Source organism: Mercenaria mercenaria, chromosome 4, assembly GCF_021730395.1.
Source record: "Mercenaria mercenaria strain notata chromosome 4, MADL_Memer_1, whole genome shotgun sequence".
Classification (NCBI taxonomy): domain Eukaryota; kingdom Metazoa; phylum Mollusca; class Bivalvia; order Venerida; family Veneridae; genus Mercenaria; species Mercenaria mercenaria.
In genome coordinates this window covers 3217712-3224517 of record NC_069364.1, presented here as the reverse complement: position 1 = coordinate 3224517, position 6806 = coordinate 3217712, and the positions used below count along the sequence as shown (strand labels likewise).

Sequence of the window (6806 nt, the reverse complement as noted above, 5' to 3'; positions counted from 1 at the left end):
CTCACAGGTTCTGTTGGTTGTTCTGACTGAGCTCCTAGCTTAGCCAGTTTGTTTGCCTCTTCATTGCCTGCAAGTCCACAATGGGATGGAATCCACTGAAGTGCTACTTTGCAGGTTATACTCAGGCTCTGCATTCCTCCTGGCTAGCTGCGGAGCTTTATTGTTGATCAGAGCTTCCATGACAGACAGTGGATCTGTGAGAAAGACGACTGAGGAGCTTTCTTTTGCCGAGTCTTCAATCATTGAGACGGCCTTCATAAGTGCTTCAGTCTCTGCCTTGTAATTGCTGCCGTGTTTTCCTGTGGCTGCGTGTAGTGTAGAGAAATTTGAATTCACCGAAATACATATAATTATATACATAAGTATCAATTATGTTTAATAATGTATATCCATGGTTTCTGGTCCCCCTTAATACAGTGACATAAAAGTTCAAAGTATTAAGTATTATCTGATCAAGTCAGGGGTGTCACTGGATGCCATCCAACTCATTGTTGCCAGATTTTGGATGTAGTGTGTCATCAGAAAAAAATGTCAGAGATTAAATATGTCAACCATTTTTTGAAGAATCTTAATTAATATTTATTTAAACAAGTTTTTGTGAGGTAAGATACACTCGCTGGCCTAAAATACAACTGGTTACTTAAATCAGTCCAGCACCAGAGTCAGAGTATATGTGCTTTGCTTGAACCTTGAATAGTATAACATCATCTATTTTTGCACATTAACTACATCACAACTGTCAAACTTTGCTGAGTGTGTCTAAAACAAGGAAACAGCAATGATTTCAGTTTAGGAGTTATCCCTGTTACAAAACACTTAATCTCGAATTTTCAGCAAATTGAAATAAAAAAAAGTCTGCTGGATAGTGGATACAGTTAAATGATTACATCTCAGTCTTAGTCTTTGTGGCCGGATGGTTAGGGTAGTTGATTTTAAATTATTTGTCCTTCACTGCTGTGTGTTTGAAACCTTGCTCAGGGTGTAGAATTCTTTCATGTGTGGATTTTTAAGTAATCCAGCTGACTTAAAGGACAGTGGCTTAACCTAGCTGCCCGCCCATGCCTTAAATAATGCATTGAAAGTTGATATATGACCTATAATTCTGTCAGTCTGACATTAAACTTAACAAAAACAAACATTTGTATTCACTCAATTGGTCTAATGGCTTATGTTGTTGAGTGCAAAAGGCAGTGACTCAACTGTCTATGCCATAATTAGCCTTGCTATATACACATGTTAAATAGTGTCGGCACATGAGGAGTAGTAATAGTAGTACATGTTATTTAATATGTTTGGCTCTTAGATACATAATCTGTCATTTATCTCCATTTAGAATAAATTTAATCACCAGTTTTTCTAGCCTAATTCTCATTAAAACAATTATTTGTTTTATATTTCAGAAATAGGAAATCTTTTTTTTTAAGTTCGAAAGAGTAAGAGTAGAAAAAAACATAAATTCTAAATAAGTTCACTCTTTGAACATTTGATATTAATTTTCATGCTTTTCCTTAACAAGTTGATAGATATGAAGTAACATCTAACAAATTTACACGAGACATTTTCAAAGAATTGTTAGTGTCCTTGGTAGCTTCCGTATTTATGGGATTTGGTGTTCTCTTTCTATTGTTGTGGGTCGGCATCTTCGTATAGCAGGAAATCCAGCTGGTATGTATAAAGGATTTTGTAATAATTCAGACAAAATAATTTTTCTCTTAATGCAAATCATCAAATGCTTTAATATAATTATTATTCACTCTTCATTACAAGTAAGAAGTTCATTGCCTAAACCGGACATATTTTTAGCTGACTATTGGAAGAGTAGATAGAGCTATTGGACTCGTCTATGTGTTGGCATCCACTTCAGCATCCAGACTTGTTAAGTTTTTGTATATAAGCTGGTGTCTCAGTAACTACTTGTGGGAATGGATTGAAACTTCACACACTTTTTCACTGTGATAAACTGACTTACATTGCACAGGTTCCATAACTTTTGCTTTTTTACAAAATTATGCCCCTTTTTCAACTTAGCAATTTTTGGTTAAGTTTTCATATGCAAGCTGATATCTTGGTACTCGCTAATGGGAATGTATTGAAACTTAACATGCTTGTTCACTGTAATGATCAAACATGCATTGCACAGGTTCTATAACTGTACTGATGATAAACCCGGACAGATGATAAAGTCGAACACCTTGGAAATATTCGATTGCAATCGGTTATTTATAAAATTGAACACACCATCTAATAGTTTCCACTTACAACACCACATGGTGTAAACAAAAACAAAATTGGTAAATATTCTGTATAAATAAATGACTTACATAAATTTGTATAAAAAATATTTATCCAAAATTACTGGGGAAGAGGGTGTTTTTTTGTACATGCTCACTGCCGAAACATGAAGGCCTGACATTTATTAAATTTTCATTACTTGATCAGGAATGACTGTTGCAGCTTTTTGGGGAAAGTTTCAATATAATAATACAAAGAAAATTTTGTAAATGACAAAGGGTTCGAATTTATCATCAGTCAACGTTCATAAAGTCCCCTTTTTAGCTCGACTATACGAAGTATAAGGAGAGCTATCCTACTCGCCCCGGCGTCGGCGTCTTTCCGCGTCCCCACCTTGGTTAAAGTTTTGGTGCACTTTCTCTTTTTTCAACATATCTCTGTAATTACTTGATGGATTTGATTCAAACTTGAAATACTTATTCCTCATCATCATCCACATCATCTGACATAAGGGCCATAACTCTGGCACCAATATTTCATGAATTATCCCCCCTTTTCACTTAGATTTTCAGGTTAAAGTTTTGATGCACTTTCACTCTATCTCTGTTATTACTGAATGGATTTGATTCAAACTTAAAATAGTTGTTCAACATCATCACCAACATCATATAACACAAGGTGCATAACTCTGGCACCATTTTTTCATGAATTATTCCCCCTTTTTACTTAGAATTTCAGGTTAAAGTTTTGGTGCACTTTCACTCTACCTCTGTTATTACTGAATGGATCTGATTCAAACTTAAACAATTGTTCAACATCATTACCCTTATCATATGATGCAAGGTGCATAACTCTGGGACCATTTTTTCATGAATTATTTCCCCTTTTTACTTAGAATTTTAGGTTAAAGTTTTGATGCACTTTCACTCTGTCTCTGTTATTACTGAATGGATTTGATTCAAACTTAAAATAGTTGTTCAACATCATCACCCACACCATATGATGCAAGGGGCATAACTCTGGCACCAATTTTTATGCCCCCACTTTGGGGGGGGGGGCATATAGATTTGCTCTTGTCCGTCCGTCCTTCCGTCCGTCCGTCCGTCCTTCCGTCCTTCCGAAAATGTTGTCGCGCGTTGCTCTGAAAGTATTTGACGTAGAGTCACAAAACTTTACAAGAATGTTGGTCAGCATGTGTAGTTGTGCACCTGGGGTTTCGCGTCCGGATCCATTCAGTCATGTAGAAGTTATGGCCCCTGACTTTGTAAAAATTGGTCATTTTAATGTTGTGTCGTGCCTAGCTCCAAAAGTATATGACCTAGAGTCACAAAACTTTACAGGCATGTTGGTCAGCATGTGCAGTTGTGCACCTGGGGTTTCGCGTCTGGATTCATCCAGTCATGTAGGAGTTATGGCCCCTGACTTCGTAAAAAATTGGTCATTTTAATGTTGTGTCGTGCATAGCCCCAAAAGTATTTGACCTAGAATCACCAAAGTTTACAGGAATGTTGGTCAGCATGTGTAGTTGTGCACCTGGGGTTTCGCATCCGGATTCATTCAGTATTGTAGGAGTTCTGGCCCCTGACTAATGTCATGTAGTGGGGGCATCTGTGTCCCATGGACACATTTCTAGTTTTATTAATTATTCCCAGTGATTCATTTTGCCGCGCGTCCTGCGTCAAAGACGCATATTTTTCACCGGGGACGCGTTAATTTGAAATGTGTGCAGCCGCGGGACGCAAACAATTTCACTGACATAATGTGTACCTTCTTTTACTTCCTCTAATGGTTTAAAAAGTAGAACGGATGTCATGGATAATTTTCATGCGTCAAAACTACCTTATCACCGTTTGATTTGTAAAGCATATTCTGATTGGACAGTAGTGATTTTTTTAACCAATCGGTGACAGTCATTTATTTTATGTTTGGGAGTATTGTTTCCAAAGTACCCGGATATTTCGGCCAAAATATTTTAACAATCTGACGATGCCGTTGAAAAAAACAGCAGAAGTTAGATCCCAAACAGCAAAAACTTTCCGGTTTTTTTTTGGTCTAACTTTGAGTGAATTGTCGGGTACTGAAGAAGTGAGCATTTCAATAGAAAATGAAGCAGCGGCTGCGAGCACGTCGGAAAATCAAGATAAGAAAAAAGAAAATTTGTTTCTAAATGGCTCACTCTTTATTCGTGGTTACACTATGACGAAAGTGAAGATTATATGTACTGAACAATCTGTACTGACAACATAAAAATGAACGGTATGAACAAAGCTGCAAAGAACAGAAACTTTCAAAATACAACTTTTAACAGTTTTTTTTTCTCCTCGTCCTGTTTAGTTCAGTTCTGGTGCAGATATATAGGATGTAAAACATATTAAATCAATTAATCAGTCAACCAATATACAATGTACAGGATGTGAAAAAGCAAACAGTTCAAATTTGGGACTTGCTGTGTCATGATATATAATTTTTATATTGAGTCCCTTTTTGACTCATTACTCACTGGCTGGGACTCATTGTTTCAAAATATGTGAGTCCCATGGACTCGTATCTTCAGATTTCAAAATGAATCACTGTTATCCCACCTATTTACTTAGAATTTTAGGTTAAAGTTTTGATGCACTTTCACTCTGTCTCTGTTATTACTGAATGGATTTGATTCAAACTTAAAATAGTTGTTCAACATCATCACCCACACTATATGACACAAGCTGCACAACTCTGGCACCAATATTTAATGAATTATGCCCCTTTTTGCTTAGGATATACTTATATAGTTTTTTGATACATTTTATCTTTACCTCTCTTATTACTTTAATTTGATATTTTTGACATAGACTCAGGCTATTGTGCAATATCTTCATCCACAATTGGAGTCATTAAACTCTCCAGTGACAGCTTTAGTTTCCTCAGATGTGCCCAGTTTCACTATCCAGCATCGAAATAGTCGAGCACGCTGTCTCCTGTGACAGCTCTTGTTACATACCCCTTTCAGGCCCTCACTTCGTGTGAGTTTGCTTACTAAATATAAATTTGAATTATGTAAAGTTTTCAGCAAAGGTTAAGCTTTATTTTGATACCGACCATTGATTTCAATTTGCAGAAATAAAAAAGTTACAGGTAAAAAATCTCATTTTCTGTTCGGGTTTATCATCAGTACCAGTAACTGTACTTTGCATTAGTTATGTTGACTTTGTAAGTTTTGGTTAAGTACTTGTATGTAAACTGGTATCTCAGTACCCACAAATTCAAAATGGATTGAAACTTCACACTCTTGTTCAGTGTGATGTTCTGACATGCAGTGCACAGGTTCCATAACTCTTTCCATTTTAACAAAATTATGCCTCTTTTTCGACTCTTATATTCATTCAAATGACAAGGCTGTTCTTTGTAGCTCTCTAAATTAAATTAAAGCTTTAAGGAAATTTATGCTAGTCTTTGTCTCATTGAAAGAAAAGCTGCAGAAGTGAACCTTCTGACTACGGAGATTTCAATCTAAAGACAGAATCTTTGATGATTCTGTCTGGCCCTGCCCACTTAGCTCAATAGGGAGAGTGTAGATCTATGGATCATGGGGTCGCGAGTTCTATCCTGGGTGGGGTGCATGTTCTGTATGATGATTTGATAAAAGGCATTTTGTCATTTTGTCCTGCACCTCTGATTTATTTTGAGAAGTTGGCAGTTACTTGCAAAGAACTGTTGAGTTCTGGTACAGAATCTAGGAACACTGGTTTTGTTAACTGCCCGCTGTTACATAACTGAAATACTGTTGAGAAACAGCGTTAAACCCAAAACAAACAGAATTGTGTTTTAGAGCACTTGTCACTACCCCTTATACTGAAAAAAGTGCGTAACAAATTAAGCAGATAGACAGTTGAAGTTCTTATGTCTCTAAGGAACCTTTGTTTTTGTTTACTTTAATTGTAGATATTTCCATGTACAATAGAGGTTTCTTTATTTTCCAGGTGTCTGTGGTGATTGTAAAAGAAGTGTGTCTGTGACCAGTCATCATCATCATCATCACCATCATCATTATCATCATCATTCCATGTATACAGTACATGAAACTCGAGAACTTTCGAATGTTTTGTAAATTGTGATGGGCTATCTGTAGAGAGTATCTTATTTTGAATAAATGTTAATATATTGTCAGTATTGTTTCCTTGGTACATGTATATACGAATATGAAAGATTTGTTGTTCATATACAACTCCACAAAAGGATTCAACCCGCCCGCTTAGTTCAGTAGGGAGATCTACTGATCGCGGGGTCGTGAGTTTGATCCCCAGGCGGGCGGTATGTTCTCCATGATGATTTGATAAAATACATTGTATTTGAAATCATTCGTCCTTCACCTCTGATTCATGTGGGGAAGTTGGCAGTTACTTGCGGAGAACAGGTTTTTACTGGCACAGAATCCAGGAGCACTGGTTGGGTTAACTGCCTGCCGTTACATAACTGAAATACTGTTGAAAAAATGGTGTTAAACCCAAAATAGATTCTATATGAAAGATTTGTTTTAGATACAACTCCATAAAATGGATTCACGATAACTGAGAAATAACGTACTCGTATTT

General features: G+C 36.5%; 1 long non-coding RNA gene across 1 annotated transcript; it reads left to right on the top strand.

The window, feature by feature from the left end:
- The first annotated feature begins 1387 nt into the window (after positions 1-1387).
- Positions 1388-6381, top strand: LOC128556156 (uncharacterized). Its single transcript, XR_008370453.1, has 2 exons — positions 1388-1665; positions 6195-6381. It is a non-coding gene; the product is annotated as an uncharacterized LOC128556156 (long non-coding RNA).
- Positions 6382-6806: the final 425 nt, after the last annotated feature.